The sequence below is a fragment of the Pinus tabuliformis genome, chromosome 4_1 (assembly GCF_031772625.1).
Source record: "Pinus tabuliformis cultivar Carrire ecotype Pingquan chromosome 4_1, CPIR1, whole genome shotgun sequence".
NCBI classification, from domain to species: domain Eukaryota; kingdom Viridiplantae; phylum Streptophyta; class Pinopsida; order Pinales; family Pinaceae; genus Pinus; species Pinus tabuliformis.
In genome coordinates this window covers 703,513,907-703,521,532 of record NC_142303.1, presented here as the reverse complement: position 1 = coordinate 703,521,532, position 7,626 = coordinate 703,513,907, and positions in this window count along the sequence as shown.

Here is a 7,626-nt window from a genome sequence, read left to right as displayed (position 1 = left end):
TGCAGAGGTGCATATCTATTAGCCATATTAACAGGTATAAGTGGAACAACAGGGATAAATGGAACGACTGGAACAACAGTGATAACAGTGGTGATAGGAGGAGTATGTGCAGTGAATGGAGGTGTGGAAGGAGTGCTTTGAGAGGTGGATGATGAACTAGGGGAAGTAGGGGTTGAACGAAATAAAACTTTGACAAGAGTTGGAACACAGCTTGGCTGAACTGTTTCAGGACTAGAATCAGCAAAATCCTCTATTCGCTCTAGTTTCCTGAGGTTTCTTGGGATTAAATTCGGATTTTCAAAAGCAACTGGGGAATTTGGGTCTAGATTTGACCTTGTATACCGTGAATTCTTTTCTGGAGCCATCTTCTAGCTTGTTTTTTGGGGAATTTTCTAAGAATATATGGGTTAGAAAGAAACTTTTAAAGGTCTGGTTCTTTCCCAGTGGAGCATTCCAACTTGATTTGTGAAATTATCTGAGGATTTTCCCCAGTGGATTCGCCATTACGTTAACACTCAGGTTGTCCCTAAAGCTCCTTAAAGGGATACGGCCGAGGTAACCACAAACCAATCTTTGGATTGTAGGTTCTAGCCCACCTGCAATCAGAGAGGGCTCTCTCTTTCTGATTTAGCTTTGTTGATGATGATTTTGGGCTAGTTATTGAGTTCAAGGGGTTTTGTTTAAGTTTTGGTGGGAAAGATGATGCTTTCAAGTAGAGAGGCATGCATAGTGTGAAAGTTTCAAACCATTGGGCATGGAGTCAAGGAGTAGGACTGCTGGTGCATTTTCTTGGTGACAAGAGGAATATGGAGCAAGCTAGCTGCACATGAAACAATGATTCAAGCTAAAAGGATGGAATGAGGGCTAAGGAATGAGAGGCAACAAAGAATCTCTCATTCAGCTTAACAGAAGGAAGGTGAAAGAACTCTATCTAGGAGCAGTCAAGAATCCCTAGATAACTGTCACACATGGGTGAATTAGAGGAAATATGAGCCAAAGGGAATTCATATTCATTACTAATTTAGATGAAAACATAAAGAAACAGCAGACATTGAGCATAGAGTACAGCCAAGCAAGTTCTAAGCTAATCTTTCTTTCTGCTATTTAGATGGTGATACATGTATAATATGAGCATATATCAATGAAAACAGAGGTAAGAGGCACTTATTGAGTCATGTTGCAGCACAAGAATTCCATAATTCACTCTTCAAACATTAATACATAGCACACAGTCCATTCTCCAAGCTTTCAGCAGTCTTTGATTAAGGAAAACATATCAGATCTACAGAGCGAGTCTCTCTTGGAGTGCATTAACTAACCAACCCTTTAAACAATGAACAGGGTGGTTTATATAGAGGAAATGTCTACAAAATATCTACAACAGCAGATCTTAAACAGATCTGAGGGAAATAAGTGCTTTTTAATCTAAGTTATCCTGAAATAAATGCATAATGATCTATCTAAGTGCGCTGGGGGCAACCGCCTCAAAAATGAGCTGAAATCTGTCCTGGTGGCTCTGTGCTGTTCATTTAGCCATAACTGCGCATTGGTCTCTGATCCATTGCTGTTCGGTGGCTTTAAATGCTTTAATCACTGATCTGAGAGCCTTGATGGGCTTTCACCGCTTTCTTTGACTTTGTTGGAGGCCATTCAATGTTCACCTGCTTTGGGAAATAAAGATTTCCACTAAAAACACTTAACTGATACTCTTTGACATGCATTTGGGCTTTCTCTTTCCTCTGATACTCTTTGCCGCTTTCTTGATATGCTTTGGCATTGAATGTGTGCCTTTTCTCACCGCTGATACTCTTTAAACTGTCCCATCGCCCCTTTTCTGCCTATTCGAGGCAAAATAACTGCTGCAAATGCTTCCGTGGCCTTTGGGATGCTATCGGCGCTGGCTAATTGAATATGAACCTTTATGCAGAAATCCTGTTTAAATAATGCTGGAGGAATGCAACCTGATAACTGTGCTGGACTGAGGCTGGCCTTTAATCTGCATTTTTGGGCCTGCTGGTAGCCAAGCAATAGGAGGCCTTCCATTTTGGGCAATTTTTCTTAGCGATGCGCGATTAGCGCTAATCGCGCATCGAAAACTGCCTCAGTTTCTCATTCCGGGCATCCTTTGCTGCGATTTTCGCCTTCTGTGCCCTTTTGGTGATGACAAAATGGCTTGAAATGCATGAATTCCCTTATCGGGAGCGGGCGCTGGAAGAAACCCTGTAAAAATGGCCATTTTCTTTAAAACAGACAAAAAACCCATTTACACGCAAAAATCACAAAAATCCTGGCGGGAGCGATCACTGTTCATTGGATTAAATCTGGGCCGTTGGATCCGGTGCGGGCCGATCCAATGGCTGGCGCTATTTCGGCGGTCGGCAGATTGGCAGTCCAACACATAAAAACTTGTGATGAGCGATATGCAACGGACCCGAAATCCTTAACACTGCATTTTATTGTTTTTCGGCTTCGGCATATCGGAGCCTTTCCACTTCGCTGTACAAGGGGCCTTTACGGACCCGAAATATATATGCGCCGCGCTTTGTAGCTTTTCGGCTCCGCTGGTCGGAGCCATATATATGGAATGATGCGATAAGACATGAACCGTTGGATGAGCGGGCCCGAATGGGCGGCTATGATTTCTTCGGCATTTCGGCAATCGGCGGGGACATGGGTATACACATATGTGCGATCGCCGAAATGGGCGATCGCCGAAACGATCTGGACCATTGATCTGGGCGGAACGATGGACGGCCATGATTACATCGGCGCTTTACCATCGGAAATATTTGCGATAAGGCTTGCGATAGATGAAATGCGGGGTTTTTACGTTAAACTTAAGTTTTATGAAAACTTAGGTTTATGCGGTAAAATGCGATATATGCGGTGAAACATGAAATTGCGATGCGGAGGGCTCCCGATAGCGATATCGCATCGGTGGAGAGGTCGGGGGCTTATATACATGGCACAAAACTTTGCGATACGCCGATGCGAAGTCGCGATCGGCGATAAACCATCGGGGGAACATATATATGGGCCAACATTGATCGCTGCCCCCTCCCGACTGCGATATCGCATCGGAGGGGGTCCCAAAGGAAACTTTTGAATCGGAGCAAGGCTTTTGCGCTAAAGGTAAGTTTTGTGAAGTCGGAGGGGGGTTTCTTCATGGAAAGGAGGGCTTTTATGATTCGGCAAAGGGTCTTTATGGCCTTAGAATGATTTTTGGGTGTTTTAAAAGGTTTTTAAGGCATCGGAAGGGGTCCGAAAGCCTGGAAGGATGGATTTCATGCCTTGGAAGGAGTCCAAAGGCACTTAAGAGGAATTTTATGCAGTTTGAGAAGGGTTTTAAGGCCAAACAAGGGGTTTATGCCTTGAGAAGGTGAAAACAAGGCAAAAGGGATGGTTTTTATACAAATGAAGGGAATCTATGCTTTGGAAAGGAGTTCAAAAGAATTTGGGAGGTTTTATGGGGTGATGAAGGGTTTTATGAATCGGAAGGAGTCCAAAATGCATGAGAAGATGGTTTGAGGGTGGCAATGAGGGTTCTTGCTGAGTTTCAGATAAACTTAGCAATTCCCAAGTGTACTTATGGTTATTTTTCAACCAGGGGGAGGGGATATGTATTTAGGGGAGCTATTAACATAGTTTTAGTAGGGGGAGGGGAAACAGATAGGGATTTACATAATAGAGTTAGTAGTTAACATGAAAGTGTGAAGAAAGCACTAAGTATGGAAATCTTAGGCTACAAAGGGGAAATAGAACTTGTAGAAGAGATATCAGCACTCCTAAGTAAAGCAGATCTCTACTTAGGCAAATGTTTATGAAACATGATGAAACTAAGAGGTATCAAGCAGATCTTGACCTCTTTGGGGAAGTTAGTGAATGATTTGGGGACAAGGAAGAATGGGGAGTTAGTCATGCCTCGCTTGAGCTGCTCCAAGGGAAAATTGCTTGATACATGTGATCTGAAGTAAAATATCCCTTTGAAACACAAAATTGATCACAAATCAACATTCTGCAACCTCAAAACTACCTACCCTGCCTACTTACCTAGCATTTTCTCTTCTTTTTGGTTTGGGTGCACTTGAACTAGCATACCCAACTTTTCATTCTTTTCTTTCAGTTGTCCTCCTATCTACATCTACACTTATTGCATCCAGGGGCTCAGATTAAGCTGTTGAGCACCCTTGTTTCTCTACCTATCTACAAATCTGCCAAGATTAAGCTGTTTGGACAGATAATGATTCTCTATATTCTACAATAGGAAATTGAAACCTAGGGAGACCAAGATTAAGCTGTTTGGACCTCCCTTAACTGAAAACTCATCATAAATGGATCAGCTCATCAAAAATGGAACACAACAGTGGCACTTAGAATAGCAGACTCTCATGGACACTTCATTGGCCTCTGTAGTAAATATGGAACATTGCAGCATGCAAAGTATGACATATTTGGCATGTAAAAAGGTCGATCATGAAAGATGAATACCTGCTGCAGCAGGAGGCTAATAGTTACAAAATGAGGCTGGGGCGACTTCTTATATATAGTTTTGGTCGCACGTGTGAGGTCGCACGAGACTATCATGCGACTTTGCGACCTACGCGACTGGGTAAGTCTCAAGGGTCGCATGGTCGCATCCATGGATGGGAGACGAAGGTGAAACCTGTGCGACCTTGCAACCTGGAGGGTCGCGAAGTCACAAAGGTCACATAGTCGCATCGATGTTTGCATGAGGATGGCGCAACCTCACGACCTATGCAACTTAGTTGGTCGCAAGGTCGCAAGGAAGTACGCAGAGGGAAATGCGACTACGCGACCTTTGTGACGCGTGAGTCACATAAGTCATGATAGTCGTGAGGCTTAAGCTTAGTCACGTTTCCACTTCGCAGCCAATTGATTAGGGCAGGAAGTAGCGACTTGGCTTTACTTAGAAAAAATTTAGACTCTTCCTTAGGTTCTTTGAGATTGCTGAGCTCTTGAACAGAACCTGGCGGGGCCGGTGGCTCTGCCCAGTATAGGGGCTCCAAAAATTTCAGAGTTCCCGGAATTTTTGGAGGGGTTGTTGCAATAGCTACAAGAGTAAGGTATGCATAATTTTTTGCAGGTGAAAATGTCCCCTTCAACTAGAGTGGTATTTCATCTTCCAATCCTATCCCCATAAACATGTTGTTAGAAGCCCTCTATATTTCAAATTTTTCATTGAAGATGTGAATGGAATGGCCTTGATATTGAATACGCAATAAATAAAAAAGTTCTGCAACCTCTCAGGAAGATAGAGTACATCACAGAAAAGGAAATCCAAGAATATAGGCAACTTGAGTCTCACTATTTTTGTTGAATATTTTAAATACTTCTATTTGAAAGGTCATGTGGTGTGTTGCAATTGTGAGAAGTAGCCAAGCATCTCCCCAAGAAGCACATGCAATATTAAATAAATCCTCATATACTCCAATATTGTATTGAGCAACAATGTAATGAGTAGATTTAGGTGTGTTACCTTTTGTCAAGTCTGAAGTTTTTCCTTTATCTTCTTTCTTTCCTTGTTATTTTTTAATCCTATCTCATGGCACTCTACATGCCATTGAATCATGTTTGTTTCTACCACAATGGACACAATGAAGATCTAACCTCTCACTTTGGTCGTGTCTACCCCCCTTGCATATGAAGTTCCTTCTTCCATGTTCTTTTAATGCTTCCTCATCTAGAAGAATAATGTGATTGATTCTTCCCTTTCTGAGCAAGACACATTCTCTCTTTAGTGGGATGTGTTGTCTTCTTCTTCTTCTTTCTAAATTCTTTCTCATTTTGCAACTTTTCCACTAGAGAGTTGAATGTAATGGACTTCATTTGACCACTAGCTGGCAAGGACTCAAGATACTAAGAATATATATGGTAGAGAGCCTTGATGAAGGTTATGAGCAGAAGATATATCTTTACTCTAGTAGAATATATGTCATGCATGATGGCTTTGATTTCTTATACTAAAGCCATCTGATATTCATCCTTTAACTTGAGGTGGAAGAGTTTTAGTAGTAGTTATATGAATTCAAGTTTTGAGTGAGGGTCGTACAAATATTTGATCTAATTCGAAGCACCATAATCACCATTGATTAAGATGATGTGATAAATCACCTCTTCACTTACAGTAGTAGTAATAAGGGAATACTCTTTCTTGTCTTTATTCTTCCAAATGGAAAACTTTCTTTGGTAGATTTTAGCTTGATAGGTTCTTTTGACTTTTGTTGCACCTATAACAGAGACTCATCTTCAACTTCTTCAATGGGATCTCCTTCACAAATTCCATCTCACAGATCATTATAGATCAATGTGATGTTGATATTCTTGAATTATTCGGGATAGTTATCCTTGTCGATCAACATGATGCCAACTATGGAATTGAGACAATGCATTTATGTGTCCACTGCATAAAACAAAACAAAAAAGTGTTACTGGAATAAGAAATCACAGCGAGTCAATGAAGCAAACTTTCATTAGTGGGATCTGCATAAAGGTTCTCAAAATTACAAAGGCACAACTTCTATGTCCTGCGTATTGACTTGATGGAGAAAATATAGCAGAGTTCAAGAAAATACAAATTGAAATCATGTGGAGGCACCAATTGAAGGTTATGGAGGTACTCTTGCACTCAACTTCTATTTCCATGTGTATCACTAACCAAGATCTTAGATAAGTTATTTCAAAGGGGATGCATAATGCATATGGTAAGAAGACTAGTTGGTTGGTTTGATATATCAATGCTAGTGGAAAGTGTATAGGCTTAGATTTCTAGTGGCTCTGTATCCATGATATTGTGTGAGTTAAACCCAAAGGTCCATCTTGGTCGACATGAATAATATTCCAAGTGTATACAATAGAGAAAAATAAATGGATGCCAAAAGAACCCTATCGACCATGTGAGTAAAGAGTAAGAGGGCATAGGATTGATGTGGCATGAGCATGATATCTGAGAGAGAGTTGCATGCTTATAGAGATTGATTCGGGACTAAGTATTAGAGAGAGAACACACTACATGCCATGGGATAGTTTTTGAAATTCAAGCATTTTTTCTGATGATGTGGAAACTAATAAGCATCAAGCAAAGAGAGAGAGAGTCAAGGATTCATCCCAAAGGGAATTTCAATGGGCCGAAGAGGACTGAGCAAGGGTAATGTCAAATTTTATAGAGGGGATAAACTGCTTCATATAGAAGTATGGCAGAGTAATAGGGCTCATATGTGAGAGAGATTCATGTAGTTCAAAATAACATTGAAGGTTTGGTACCATTTAAGAATGAGGATAAATTCTAGAATTGAATGAATTCTCATTAAGGTGCAATGCGTATATAAAACAATTGATGCAACCTTTGGTTTCATATTCCAAGGTTGAATGACTCTTCCTATCCTCCTATGACTCTTCATTTTCCATTATTTATAATATTTGTAATTGACCCAAAATCCCAAGGATTGTGTGTCCAACAGTCATAATGGTAATTTGAACAACACCATCTTCCACTATATCCCAATAATGGAGTGAAGAAGTATGATTTCTATACCACCCTTTCTTGAGCCTTATGAGTTTTAATTATGTTTGATGTTGTGATAGGATGCCTCTCTTTCTTGCCCTCTT